Here is a 16,034-nt window from a genome sequence, read left to right on the forward strand (position 1 = left end):
TGCTAACATATATGTGTGTGTGTATAAATACAAAAATTCTGTTTAGAAGTAAACAAAGCAACATATTTCACAAGTAATAATCACCAACACTGAAACCAGCAAAGCAAACATTACATGTTCTGTAACTTTTTTAAAAGAGTCCCGAGGATTCAAAAAAGAGTGAAATGTCGATTTTTCTTAAAAACAAACAAACAAACAAACAAAAACCCCAAAATCAACATGAAACTGCAGATTAGTATATTCAGTATTGGATATGAAGAAGCCCAGAGGAACTATTTTAAGGACATAATTAAAGAATCTGCTAAACAAACAATTTCATTAAAAGTAATCTGTGGAAGTAGGGGCTGTAGGGCTAGGAAGTATTGCTTAACCGACTAGCTGGCATTTCGAGAAGATATTACTGTCATAGCAGATAAGGCAAAATCAGTGGATGTCATACATTTAGATAGTCAAAAATGCATTTCACAAGATTCTGCACCTGAGATGAGCAGCCACGATAGCATGAGTCATCCAGTGCTTGAAGAAGGAGGCCGCTGTCTACAAGATTGGTTTAATTGCCCCAGAAAGAGACAGTTAAGCATGGAAACTTTTCAAAAGGAGACAAAAATTACCTTTGAGGGTAGCACACACATCTTTATTTTTAAGTAAAACTCAGGGGTGCACTAGGCAGAAGAATTCAGTTCATTTCAAAGGTACGTGCCAAAACTATCTTCTCCAGAGCAGCACCACTGTTTACAGCAAGCCAACTCCAACTGCTTTTGGAGCACATCATGTAACATATATACATCCTGAAAGCACTCAACAGTAGTCATTATATCTTTATAAAACACATTTTAAATTAAATGAGCTCCTACGTTTCTCTGGAAGAAATCCATATACTCTCTTTGCAGAGAAGCTTATGCACATGGAAGACCATTAATCACAGTTTCCTTGTTCATTTATAAACTGTGTAACTTTGTCTTACACCCTTACGAAGGCTGTATTCAACACAGGATACAACCCCAAAGCCTTTCAGACGTCAGCAGCTGTGCAAGCACCAGCTCAGAGTCCCCATTTCTCAGATCCTGGTGCTGGATTTGAGGAGCAGAGAGTGGTAGGACTGAACACAAATGAAGGTTCCTGTATCTTCCCTGTATCTCTAGCTACAAGGGTCCTACACAGGGTCTTCATCAGGCAAAGAAAGCTTAGGTACAGCCTGCCAAGGTGAAAAAGTCCTTTAGAGCTGTGAAACACTGCTTCTATCCTGAGCAACAACAAATAGGAGGAAACCAAAGGCTGTTGTGGTGTGTAGGCTGGAAGGATACATACCCTCATGTGTGGGATGAGTGGTGCTCCCAGGCTAGAAAGTGGGTGACTGTCCTAACAATACAAATTCGTGTCTTCCACAGCTCTCTTGCTCTTTTCGTTTTCTGTGTAAAACAATCTGTGAGATGCCTTCTGGATTCATACCACAAGAACATCTCCAACTCAACAGAACAGAGACTGATGTGCTATGAACATGACAGCCCAGAAGCAGCAAATCTATGGTTGCCTGCCACTTTCCATGTTAGGACCTTGCAGTCAGTTAAAAACTCTCTCAAGTTTTAACTGATTTGACTGAAACTTCTCATGCTATTGTTTTGTTTGGAAAAACAGAGCTAATATGCTCTGGACATTTCTGAAAATCAGATTGAGTGGAACAGGGAAAACAAAGCAAACATTTTTGCCTATGTTAACAAAACATTCAGTGACTGTTAATTGTGAAAAATTAGGCCTCCGTATCTTGAAACAAGCAAGGGCCAACTGCGTTAAGTGTCTCAGATCTGATCGGTTCAGCAGTCTCTTAACTGATCACTGGAATTTCTCATATCTTTAGTGAGACATAACTGAACGCAAGTAAGTCTCAGACTAGCTGGCACCAGGCTCATATTAAGTGCTCTGGGACATGTTAATTGCTCAAATAAAATTAGCTTGGTTGGTGCTGAAGACTTCAGTCACTAAAAGTGCATTTCCCCAGTCCTTTTAAGCCAAGCAAAGAGATGGTGTCAGACATGGGAGACTCAACTCCCGGCATCCCTGGCCACATACTTCCATCCCTTGGTGGTGGCAGCACAAATGGCTAGGATAGGAAACTGGTCGGACCAAAAAAAAAAAATACTGTAGACAAATAATCGTTATCTTCATCATCATCAGATCAGCTCCTTGAAAATTAACTCTGTAGAAGTACACTTCTATTTGCATGGATTACTACTTCTAGACAAGGACGTATTGTCCAAGCAGGATGAGGAGGCTGAAGCTCCCATTCCAGCTGTCTAGTGTATGCAGCACTACATCCCAGGTCATATGGTGGGAGAATGGCCATCATATGACCAAGCTCCTTATCCAGAAGTAAAGGAAGAATTGTGTAACTTGAGGCTTATATCACTAATGTTCCCATTCACACTAGTATCACGTTCATGGTTACTGGCATCATGAAGAAACACAGAGCAGCAGAACCTATTGCATCAGACTCCAAATACTTTTGCTCTATTAGGACCATACACATGAGCAGACTTTCACTATACTACATTTGTTCTAACAGTATCCAAAAGGTAGTCATGATTTCTCTGCAACATGCATTTAAAATGAAATGTATATAGTCACTCACTTGGAACACAGGGTTTCGTAAATAACCCTCAGATGCCCAATTTCCGACTAAATGATGAGGAATGTCCCAAAATAACGCTGTGAAGAAAACTTCACAAACACACGTTCCCTCCTTCAGCACACATTTAAAACAGTATGAATGAATGACGACAAAAACTTCACCAAAAAAATATTCCTGACATCACTTGATCTGTCTCAGACTAACTTATGGCTAATGCTGTAGGTATTTAATGATGAGTGACAACTGATTTTCCTACTTAGTGACTATCACAAAATCAGCTGAATCCTACAACAGTCATACATTTGGAGAACTATCCTCATGTTCTCTGAAACAGGTTCTGTTCCTATGGATTTTGCGCACGCTCTTAGCATCACTAACAGTTCAGTTGCTTTCAGAGGCCGTTGATTCATGGCCTTAACTTCTTCACTAGCATTGTTTTTTTCCTTTATTTCACTTTACTCCCAGAAAAGTGCATTTATATTATTTTCCCGTGTTACGGTGTTGCTCTCACACTGCAGCAAATGTTCTTGCAGATTAAGTTTTAGCAGCAAGTCTGTGAATAAAGCAGTAGCTTGTTCCATGATTTTCCCCCCCCTTTGAAGCTCACTGTCACAATGAAAACCCACATCTAAATTATGATAAAAGCTGCAAATCCAAAATGAGCATTTTCCCCGTGGAATACAGCATTTATATTTTGTGCACATCTACCACAAACTTTTTTTTTCCATACAATGTAGTGTTCGTACTGATACCTTCACCAATGCCTTGTCAGTATGCATAGCAGCGAACTCTTTAGAAAAAGGACAAGATGACCACTTTTATCAGCAGTGCTCATGAAGGGAGGAAGTAAAGGCCATCTTTATTTTTGGGACAACAGGACGCAACCCTGTGTAAGACCTGAATTTAAAATATAGTTTTGGAAACTGAAATTTCTCATGCAAAGGAGCAGAGAATCCACTCCAGGAGTGAGGGGTGGCAGGAAAGCCGGTGGAGGAGGGAATGTGGGAGATGCAGACTAAGGAAAAGGTGAAGTATGACTCACTGGTAATAACAAAGGGGGCGAAGATAGGGAATGATAAGAAGTAAGGCAGAGATTAGCCTTTTTTTTTTTTAAAAAAAAAAAAAAAGAAGTAATGACACAGTAAGTCTCATGCAAAAGCTTGGGAAGATTTTGTTAATTTGCTAATAGCCAGGAGCAAGGATGGGGGCTGGGGGAAGATGAGACTGATTACTCTGCATTATTTCTATGACTGCGCTGGTCTTTAGGACAAACTGTCTCTCAGTAGAAATCTGGAGAGGATTACAGGATTATTCTGCCATGCCCTTCTCCTAGTTAGTCACTCCTCATGGGTAAAGGGTAAAGCCTTCTTTTAGTAAAAAAAATGCATGAAAAATCATCTCTCTCCATACTGCTGCCTCATAGTGGGCAGCTGACTTTCTGGGGAGGTAAGGGTGACAAAAACCTTCTTCAGCTTTGGTCACCTCCAGCCTCCTCAGCAGCTAGTGGAAAAGAATAAGAACAAAAAAAAAATCTGACTGTGGAGGAGATGTGCATGCACAGAGGCCAGAACTGACTGATGACACAGGGATTGCCTTTACTGACTCTTGTGAAAACAAGCAGCAGAAATTTGTCATGAAGAGATCTTAGCTAACAAATAATTGTTTTTACCCTTGGGTAGGAGGACAGCCCTGTGGCCCACAGCAGCTCTTCGCCATGCACAGCTAAAATGTGCAGGACAGCATGAGGAGCAAGACAGCTGGGCAAATGCTACCACATTTGCAGAGCTCAGCAGGGACTTCATTAGTCTTTCCTTGGAAGGAAGGGAAAGAGGGGAATGGGGAAATGCTGAAAACTAATTGAATTGTATTAGCTCGATACTTGCTTGTTCTTTATCCTAACCATCCAAGAGACAGCCGCTGCTGCTGCTTTGTTTGTCAGAAGGACTTCTTATCTCTTTGAGGTGTGGTCCTAGCAGAGGCATAAAGCACACGTACATAAACACACATAAACAAAAACCCCCTCTCCCTTAATCACCAGAGGCACAACACTACCTACACAACTCCAATTCATCGACTTGTCTGGTCAAGTCTCAAGGTGGAGCTGATTAACTCCTGCTAATATGGCTCAGATTCAAATTGTAACCTGCAGGACACCACCCTACCGGGATTTAATTTATCCCTACCTTATGCACTCCTTGCATTCACCATACCCATATTATCTCTGAAAAATCAAAGCTCAGGGCAGAGGTCTAAACACACAGGGACAAACATCCATCTCCTCCACCCCCGCGTAACACTAGCAGGATTTTCCTATTAAAAGCACCATATTCATCAGATCACAAACTGCTTCACGCTCCCTTTTGAAAAGCACATACCTGCTGTGGCCTTCTTTAGGGAGACAAAAAATTCAGACTTTTCCGCTTAAAATCCATGCCATTTGCTGTCACTAAATAGTAAGTGAAGCTCCACAGAATATAACTATGGACTGAATGATACAAATAAAAATTAATGATGATGGTGATGACTAGCCCCTTCTGTGCATAGGCTGCAGAGATACACAGGTACAGAGGAAAACACAGGCACCGCTGCTCCCAGTTTTGAAGAGGAATGTCAAGCTCAAAGAAGAATCCTGGTCATAACTCCCTCCGAGGATGGACATTTCTAGCACCCAGGCTGGTGCTCTGGTTTGTAGCACTGAGATGACTAAAACAGCAATCATTTGCTTTGAAAACTGGAGGTTTAAAGTTACTGAAAAGTGGAGTTTGTGATCAAGTCCGGTTTTATTTGGTAATTGTGGAAGGGCCCAGAAGGAAAGAAAGGAGAAGGCACTTCTGGAGTGCGGGACCTGGCAAAGCAGGAGCAGCACACACCGTTAACACCTGACACTCCAGTTCCCTCCAGCAAGAGACAGGCTGTCCTTGCAGACTTACGTGACAGGAGCATCACCAGGGCAATGAGCAAGTGTGAAGTGCAAAATAGGTAGCAGAGGCCTCCCCAGTTTCAGGAAGGGAATGGGTTTTTTGCAGCCACTTCTTAGCATGTGTGTAACAGAGTATTTATATAACTCACTTTGCAAATAACTCACTACAGTGACTATACCAAGCCCATCAATTTGGATTTTCCTTGTTTTTCATTACATTTTTGTACATATGTTAAAAAAAAAAAAAAAAAAAAGAGGGAGAGAGGGGTTATAAAACAAGTGTTCCTTATTTTTATTCATTCCTTGAATAATCACTTACTTCGAATACAAACTGGAAAATCAAATGCAACTTCCACAAGGTCTTTCACGTATCCCTGCCTGCTAACTGCTTCTGCCATTTCGCCATTCAGCTTAATCCTTCCACCTTCTACTTTCTGCGTATGACCTGGAAAAGCAGCACTTTTGTGGGAAATGGCTTTTGTGCGTAGGAAGTGACCTCTGTGAGCCAAACGTACAAGCCTGGCTACCTTTTTAATGGAGAACACACACGTAGAGAGTGGAGCTCCACAGCACTGTAAATGTTCTCACTCAAAACATGGACCACCACCTGCCTGGTGGGAACGACATACATCATCTCAGGAATGGGTGTAGCACAAAAACCAAACAGCTTTTCATTCTTGCAGTGACAACCACAGCTTCACACGTGACCCATTTTTCAGCATAAACCATTTCTTCTATAACATCTTCATGTGGTACCAAATGAACTTTTTTAACTCCCATCTGACACTGTCTCTAAGTGTACTTTTAAATTAAACTGCTGGTGTGTGTGTTTTATTAGCACACAGAATTTTACTCAAAAGTAAACAAAACATTTAAAACCATAAAAAGACATTCCTGGTATCCACTCAAACACAATATGGAGCCTAAGCTATCATCTCAAACAGTTATACAGTTGCATTTGAGAAATATTTTCAGTATCATCTGATAGCTTCACTTAATTTCAGATTCATAAATGAACACTGAAGTTGTTCTATATTAATAGTTTAAAGCCAAAGTAATTATGCCATGTAAGTAAAAATTTATAGTGATGGTTGGTTTGGGAGACACGGAAAGTTAAGGAAAAATAGCTTAAGTACTGCCTAAAAGTTTGTATAAAGATTCAGCTGCAACAGACCAGTAAGGCCTTCCTCCCTCCAGATCCCCCAGGCATCTCAACACTACCAAGCACGTAATTTATGGTCCTTCTGCTAAGATCCATTCCATACAGCTTGTTACGTAAATAAAAACAATTTTGGGTGGTAACAAAAAAGCAAGCACATCAGGTCACCCCAGCTTGTTTCAGACTCACTATGCTGTTAACTGTAATTGGTAAAAAAAAAAAAAAAAAAAATGACGCACACACTCCCCAGGTTCCTCAGTGTACCATCACTTCAGCATGGAATCCCATTACAATCCTTTGGTTATTTCAGTATACAATTCAGAGAAAGTATGATTTTCCTGTACATCATAATTTACTAATCAAGAGTAAAAATGTACATTTAAGAAACTTACAGGCTCATTTGAAAACTGCAAGTCTCTCTTATGGATCATCTCCAACAGAAAAATCATGTTCCAAATATAACGTGTAATTACCACCCAGCCATTTAAAGTACTTATCTGTGAATCTGAGGAGGGGTTCTTTGTTTATTTTTTTAATCTTCAGACTTTGTAATTACTGTTTTGGCATTCAAGAATTCCAACAGTTGTCGAGATGCTGCCAAAAGATCTTCTCTTGCAAGGTGCTCAGCACCTTCCTTTCCAAGAAAATCAGCATTCAGTTGCTGGTTCTGGCAACATTTCACCTCATCTTTGTCATGCTATGTTTCCTCCACGTCTCAGTTCCTTATATGTAAAAATCAGAATAAAAGTCCTGTCTGCAAAGGGTGATCTGAAAGCAATAGCTGAATAATATAGTGGTATCTACGAGGGCAGGTCCACAAAGCCTATTCTGTGTGCTAGATTCCATTTTGGGGCAGGAGGAGATATATATAGATAGATATATATCTATCTATATATATGTATATATAGAGAGAGGGCTTCCTTACAGTATCAGCGCATTTCTTCCATACTACAGGCCTCAGAGACATCTCAACTTCCCCCTGCAAAAGCTTTACAGAATTACAGCATCTGGAATGAAGCAAGAACACTGTAGCAGTGGTACTGGGGCCCCCTTATCTTTCAAGACCATATTATTTGTGGATTCACCAGACTTACTTTGGAAACACATAGCCCATGAATGGGATCCTAGAAGATTTTATTAAAAAAACAAACAAGCATGAAGTATCAAAAAAAAAATAACTGCCCATTTCAGCAGGCACAGAACATGCTAAAATGCAGTTTTGGTAGTATAGCATTGCACAGGTGCTTCCCCAGGGCATGTGAAAGGTAAATGAAATATAGTGACACTGTGGGATTTCTTACAGAGCTGTGCCTGTATTCAGTAAGGCATGCTGCTGTTTCAATGCCACATCATCCCACCGAACTAGGAGAGAAATATAATATCGATCAAAATGAAGGGCAGAACAAAGAGCAAAGCAGAAAAGCTGAAGGGAAATCTTGCAGGGGCTCCTTCGCTGGCAGAAAGACAATTTTCTACCCTTTCTCATGGGGTCTGCCGTTTCTGTTTTTCACTCATGCTGTTTTGCTTTACTCTGCTGTAGTGGCTGCCTTTCCTAGGTGTGTTTCTAAATGAGGGAGAGGGAGCGTGTTTGTGTGTGCGTGTCGCGTGTTTACAAGAGTTATGGTAGCAGTTCTCAGCAGTCCACCGAGAGTTCTAGGAAACGGCCCCTGTTATTTTATTCTGGGTCAATGTCAGCCCATGTCAGGCAGTAAAGATCACACAGGACAGCTCGCTCCATCTCGCAGTCCTGGCCAGAGGCCTCAATGGGAGAGGGAAAGGGAGTGAGCTGCGAGTGGGCGGAGAGCCTTCCCAGCACTCTACCAACCACTGCACGAGGAATTATGATAAACACCACTCTGGAAACCAGATACAACAGTACATTGTGTTCTTCTTCGGAAAAACAACCAGACTTCGGCTCACTTAAAGTAAACAGTTAATCCTGTTTATCTTTTTTTCTTTCTTTCTTTCTTGATGAGTTGTTAACAGAACAATCTCTTCTGCACAGTAAATAAGAGATCTGTCCCTTAAATTCATACTGATTTTCTCTTCCTTCAAGAGCAAAAAAAAAAAAAAAAAAAAAAATCAATTTGATATGTAAACTTTCTACTATCGGCAAACAGTGTAGAATAACAATCTTTCTTGGCTTAAACTAACTTAACAACGCAGTGCCAAAACTGAATGAAACCTTTCCCTCACATATTTTGGAAAACTGAAGTCCCAAACAGAGTGTTCTATTCATTCCTTTAACTATTCCTTTTCTGACAAGAACAAGCAAAACTGGTTGAAACAAAACAAAGCAGGATGCGCGGTGTCCTTGCAGCCGGAGTGCAGGTTGCCTGGGGAGTACAGATTAGCTACGGAGCAGGGGGGCAGCTGTTCCCAGGTTTTCTCTGGGAGGTGAAAAGAGAGGAGTCAGACTAATCTACTGCAACTGAGGTAACAAACTGTTATCCTTTTCAAAATATGTGCTTACTGTGCAAATTCGTGATGTCCCTGACTTTCAATATTAAGGGTGATTAATTAGAAAAGCAGATGGAATTGATTATCTTGTTTTGCTGGAGTCACCACAGTCTACCTATTAACTACTTCTTACTGGGGACTCCAGCCGAGTCCACTGAAAGCTACAAGCTTCTCCAGAGGGAATTCTAATTTTTAGCACTCCGGAGTTTAAATAGTTCTGAAAGTCAACAACGAAAGTGTGCTTAACATCCCCAGTCAGTAAAAGTTTGTTGATCTAGCTATTTATAATCATAAAAATACATGATTTGCAAAACTGAAAGAGTAGAAGGAAAATGTTTCCCTGTTTTATTTTTACTCATCTTGCAAGCTCTAAGATTCTGTTTTTTCTGTGCAACCGATGTCATCAAGTGCAAAAATGTAAATTCAGGTCTGGGAATTAAAGTCTGATTTGCAGATTTTAATTAAAAAAGAATATTTTGCCTGTAAAACTTTTATATTTTTTATGCTTTTTCTGCCTTGAGCTCTTAATTAATTTTGCATTTATTTTTAAACCTTTTGCCACAGTTGCTGAATTTACATCGCTCTCACGAGCTCCAAGCTGACAGAGCAGGACAAAGCAGTGCTATTTCCCACTGCAGAACCGGGCTGGGGCCAGAAGCCCAGAGGAGCAGCTTCAGGACCATCCCCCCAGTCCACCACTTGGCCCACCACGGCCTCCAGCCAAGACTGGAAGAGCCAGTATTGGTAGGACAGGACTGCTGCCCAAAACTTCACCTTCCTCCAAGTGCTCCCTTGTCGTTTAACCCCCTCCCTCCCAGTGCTGCACCGGCACAAGGAAAGCATGGTTGCTGTCTTAGGATTGTGGCACTGGCCTGCCAAATTTGTCCCGAAATTGATGGACGCTGCGCTATCTGTGAAGGACCCAACTTACGCCAAGGTGCTGCAGCTCTGAGCAGAGTGGTTATTAGCTGCAGTACTGCAAGGGAGAAGCAATATACTTTGGTAAAACCTCTCTCTCGGGAAGCCAGAGGAGAATGTGGTGGTGCTCCAGTCTCTGCTTGCTGGGCGTAGGAGAAGAAAGCAATAAATATAAATTGTCTAGGGTGCAATTATAATCCATGTACAAAAGAGGACTCCCTTTGGCTCCCCAACTTTCGGCTCCATGGTGGCTGGCCACCATCACACCCTACGTCAGGAAGGAATGGATCAGCTGAGAGGAATGTGTATGAGAGGTGAATCTATGGGAGATTGTTAGGAGATGAAGGAACAGCATGGAACGTGAAGAAAACAAAGATCAACGTTCTCTGATATTACCTCTTTTCCACTTCCTTTCTTACACCTTGCTGTTCTCTATATCTGTGGTAGAGATTAGGGGAAAAAATGCTGGTCTGTGGCAACACTAGTATAATCCTGTGGATGACCTACAAGCATTACTGCTGGAGCACTTTCCCCAGACATGTTTGGATTTTTTATGTCAGAAATTATGAATACAACAAGCACCGCTGAAGGGGAAGTGCAGATGGCAGCAGTTTTGCAATTTGAAAATAAACCCAAAGTTTTGTTACCCTTTTAAGCTTCCATTCGAACTTTTCAAAATGAGAAACCCCATTTCTCATTATAGGCCAAGTAAAGCTTTATACACAACTTTTAAAAAAGCAGCAGGTTTGAGCCATTATTCAGACTTCACTCAGATTAACATCTTTCCATTGATTTCAATGAGCTTCATTTCATGCCGTATAGCAGGCAGAGAGAGAAAACACTTGGGCAGCACCAGTAACATTCCTCCACCTTGATTTCATTCAGTCATTCATGCAAATTCCCTGTTTTTCTTTTAAAACTATCTAAACTGAACAGCAATCAAGGATCATAAACTGAAATAGTTTTATAAACATCACACTTCCAATTTCCTATAATTCCAAGGAATCATTTTTAGCAGGATCAGAACTTGGAGCACAGTACACAGTACACAAAAAAGAATCCTAAACCTGCCATATTCTGTTTTATTCTGTTTTGCATTCAGTTGGGTAGTCTTTAGACGTGCATAGAGAATCTCTCACTTCTTTCATCACTTTGGTTATCTTCAGATGCACGTGGAGATTGCAAAAATTATGTGTGCTAGTGGGAAGTGTCCTAATGGAAAAAAAATCTCTACTACAGCATCTTAATCACAATTACTCTGTAGAGATGATAGCCTTTATTTGATATCTTATTCATGTGGAATACTATTTTATTTTAATGACATAATCAGTCATTACACTGGATTTAATATAATAACCCTGGTCAAATACTGAGAAACTACATGCATCATATACTTGATTCTTATTTTCCCTTCCCCTATAAAAAGAAAACAGTCCTGACAGTAAGAATCTGTTCAAATATCAGTACACCATAGCTTGTTCTTGTTATTTATATTCTGAAGGAAATAAAAAAAAGAGAACCAAATCTAATCAAAACTACAGGAAGAGTTTAGAGAGACAAAAGATAATCATGTAAATTAGAACTGGATTAGGGCCCTTAGTAAACCTATCTATTCATGCCAAAAGAGGTGATTTAATATTCTGTGGTTAAGATTCTGGTTTTGTGTCTTATCCAAAAGAATATCAACAATAGCACATTGTTCTCCTACCACCATGCTGGTTGTTAGAGCCTCTGATGTGATTCAGCACAGACATGAAGGGAGAGGCACAGCTAAACACAGTTTGGATTTTCCTGAGCTGTCAGACCATTGCAGGCCAGCAGGAGATACAACATCACAGCCAAGATAACAAGATACCTTTTGTCTTCAAAACATGCAGTTTCCTGTTGATAGTGTTCTGTATTGTCACACTTATTGTCTCATCCTCTTTTTCCTGTCACACGTTCCTTCTCTAATTGAGACTTTACAGTACTGCACCGAGGAAACATTAGGACAGGGACAACTTCTACATGCCTGTAGAGCATCTGATACACGGCACCAGCCCAGATCCTCACTGGAGCATCAGTGTCACGAAACCAGATCAAAGCTTCATTCAGCACAGCCGTTTAAACAGCAGTTGCTGCTGCTTATCCTTCTTAACCAAACATCAGTTGCTGCTGCTTATCCTTCTTAACCAAAGGCAATGGGCTAGGAGTTGTATTTTCAGACTACTGTCAGCATCTCAGCAGTTGCATTTTTCCCCCCCTCGGGCTCTCCACTGAGTAGGGATCTCTTTGCATCGAACGGTCTCAAAACCAGGCTGCTGGGCTGCTCCTCCAGCCCGGCTTCAACCCCATCCCCAGAACCAAACATTCAGGAACCATCAGGAGGCTTCAGGGGGGCTCCCTCCTACGGGACATGGGATAGAAGACGCAGAGAACCACCAGCAGATAAAAATGATGCTATTTTACATACATTTAGGCCACATTTTCATGCATTGCCTGTTGCCATGGAACACACTGTTCGTGGTGGTATCTCCACTGGCAGGTAGTGTCAGACACCCTCAATTTTGGATCACGTGACACTATGTAACTCACTCCTAAGGCGAAGCATAAAAAGAATCTAAATTTAAAACAAGGGAATATGCTAAAACAAAATAGACAAAGCCTCCAAGCGATATTCTCAATAATAGGAAACAAAATGCCTACATTTTTAATAAATGTGCTTTCTGACTAATCATTTTTTAAACATGTTTCCTAGGTTCCACCACTGCAAGAAGTATGAAAATATCAAGACAAAAATACAATAATGAAAACAGAGTAAGTGAATCCCACTTATGTCAAACTAAGCATTTTGCTTTGCCAATTAAAAAAAAATGAAGTTAAAAACTCACAACTGAAATGGAATTTCTAAACAAGTGGTTTCAGAGTAGGAAAAGAGCATTTTTCAAAACATAGCACTTCAGCAATTTCACAATTTTTCAATTGCTTGTAGAAGCTTTTCATAAGAAGTTTTCATTTTTTTATAAGATGATCTGACAGAAAATTATTTCTTTGAAAAATTCCCAACCATTTTTCCTAGAAATATTTTTCAAAACTGTAATGCAGTAACTATTCATTAATTTTCAAGGCTTTGTTTAGACAAAACATAATTATCCAGCATACCGAAGAATAATTATCCAGTATGCCTGTAAGTAGAAGCAATGCTGAACAGTGAAAGACAGAAATGCAATATATATATTTTTCCCCCCTCTCCTTCTCTCACAATAGGTGTAGAAATATATCTGAACATATAACTTCTTTGTAAGCAGAAGCAAAACTGTAGGGAAAGCTGTAAGAAAACCTCTTCTGTATGCAAATTTTGAGTTTTGAGTTTTGTGTAAGTTTTAAGAACTTACACGGTGCAGAAGCCCAGTGGGGATCCCAAACCTCGCGAAGAAAAGGAGCTTATTCCGACCTCCTCCGCTGCCTTACCTTGCCCTACCCAGACTCTGCCAGGCGTGAATCCAACAGCAACTGAGGACCTGATCTGGATTTTACGGCGTTAGTTGCACCTACGGATTTCAAAGGTCGTTCATGTGCATTTCCAATGAAACGGGGGAGAAACACTCATGGGAATTTTCTTGGAGAAAAAGTGGTAACTACAACCTGTACCTAACCCCATTTGGATGTGGCAATAGGCATGAGCCATATCTCACTGCTCTTTTTAAGCTGGTTACCGAAATAGGTTATTTTAATGACAGTCCCACAAAATAGGATAAAGGTGTTCTAAACATAGAACTAGATTTGGGGTTTTTTAAAATCTGTATGGAAGTCTAATTTACCACAGACTTTCCTTTCTGTACCAAAAGACATCTCTCTAAGCACATTTAGTTGTAAAAGTATATACATGTATAAAAATATTTTTTTCACATAGTGTTAAACCAAATATGCAATTGCAAAGGCACAAAAAAGCATTCTGCTTCAGGGGTACGTTCCCATCTTAGCTTCACCTGATATGACAAGACAGAATGCCCACGGAAAAGCCTGAAGATTGAGAAAGCATTGAAAAGCAGCAGAACAAGGCAGTAGGAAGAACTGACTTTCTTTAGAAAGGCTAATGTTTGCCCAGTTGCCAGCCAAATCAATGCTGAAAAACATTCACCGCACACTCAATATTTTTTGAGTAATTACACTTTTATACACCAAAAAGTTATTTATCTACAGCACAGGCACATATTTACGTTCTTGTAGAGCAAACAAATGTGATATAATCTGATTTGGGATGAGAGAGCATTTAATTTCATCCTGCATATGTTCATTGGATTGATAACTCTCCCTGTTTTCCCCCATTCATTTTCCCTTTCTACCCAATCTGCCACATGTCTTTTTCACTGCTGCACATACTGATCTCTGTGTACATACTGACCCCAAAGTTCAACATTAGCTATCGATGAAACATTCCCAGTATTCATAATTTTTTCATTCCACAGTGTGGGCGCTAATTTTAATCCTGGGGTGTTAATGTATTACAGCACTTATATAAAAACGTATTCTGTGTATGGTTTATAATATAATTTTTAATTATTATTAAGTGATAGGTAGCTGGGGCAAATCAACTTTGTAAATACATCTATATGAACAAGATCGAGTTGATGAAATGGCAAGAATGTTTTGCAGAAGTCAGTTATATTACCGTTGTGGGCAGTGTTGTTCACAGCAGTTAACAAAATATTATGGTTGAGCAGGGTAGGAAAAGAACCTGAAAGTGAATAGAAGTTATTTCTGTTTTACATGCATGAGTCAGCAACAGAGTAAGAGAAATCTTGAAGCACTGATACAGATTTGTCTTGGGCCTCCACTTAACTTCTCCAGCATCAGTGCTTATAAACCTCGGTAAGAAATCAAACAACCATCAGGTCCCAGAGGGAAACACTGTGTGCAGTTATTCCCAAATGAAGTCATAGGAACAGCTTTATCATTTCCAAACAACTACTTCAGCACCCAGATAGAGGGTGCTGGTGCTGGCCTGGAAGGACACACGCTTGAGAAAAGCACTGTCCTCACCACGTGTTTTTGCCTACCTGAAGAACAACAGAGACAATTCGTCTCCTTCAACACTTAAAAGGTTTTGTTGGTTCCAGTTTAGAAACACACAACTGGAAACTACTGTTATAACTGTTAAATGATGATAATTACTACACTGATCTTCTTGTTCTACTGGCTCAGCTTATTAAAGTTGCCAGAGAAGATTGCCTAACCCTGACCACTGCGTTAAGAGTTATGCAGTGGTTCTAACTTTGGGTATTTGCAGTTGTGGAATGGGTTGCACGATTTCAGTATCACGGTGAGTGAAACAGAGTAAGAGGGAATGGATCCTCTGGATTTTATGTCCTTTCTAGTTTTGTTACCTGCAGGTTGACTTGACTAACTTTTGACTAACAATTAAAGCATCAATAGACTATCTCATTTGTCCTGTTCACTGGTCAAAAAGGGACCAGACGCAAAATTTGTGAGGAATAATTAACATTAAAATAGACTGTATTTACATCAGAATCTTATGATATATTCTTTACCTATTTATTTCTCTTTCAGTGGCCATAAAATCTCCAAAGACATTCAAGGTACGTTAAATACCCAAAGAAAAATCTGTTAGAAATCATTTGGCATATATTTGAAGTATCTCATCACATAGTTTTACAAGTGTACATCCTAACTGGTAAAATTAGAAATGGTAAGTTGTGCTTTATAAATATTATACAAGAATGGTTACTGGGTAGCCAACAAAGCTGTGCGTGGCCAGCAGAGCACCAGTAATTTCTCCATAATTCATCACTACAAGCTTCCTGCTTTCCTTACTTTGTATGTTGGTGTACAGGTAAAGAGATGGTTCCACTACAGAAATATCTCTTACGAGTTCCAACTCTCATGTCACATCGTGTGAACAGAAATTTCAAAATAATTTCTCTGAAGCTTACACCAGGCAGGGATGAAGT

General features: G+C 40.1%; 1 protein-coding gene across 3 annotated transcripts in view; it reads right to left on the bottom strand.

The window, feature by feature from the left end:
* The window catches only part of SPIDR (scaffold protein involved in DNA repair), a 202,912-nt gene that overhangs the window by 27,568 nt on the left and 159,310 nt on the right, over nt 1-16,034 (bottom strand). The gene's annotated exons all lie outside the window — the stretch shown is intronic.

This window comes from Tyto alba, unplaced genomic scaffold, assembly GCF_018691265.1.
Source record: "Tyto alba isolate M040663 unplaced genomic scaffold, T.alba_DEE_v4.0 Super-Scaffold_27, whole genome shotgun sequence".
In the NCBI taxonomy this organism is placed as follows: domain Eukaryota; kingdom Metazoa; phylum Chordata; class Aves; order Strigiformes; family Tytonidae; genus Tyto; species Tyto alba.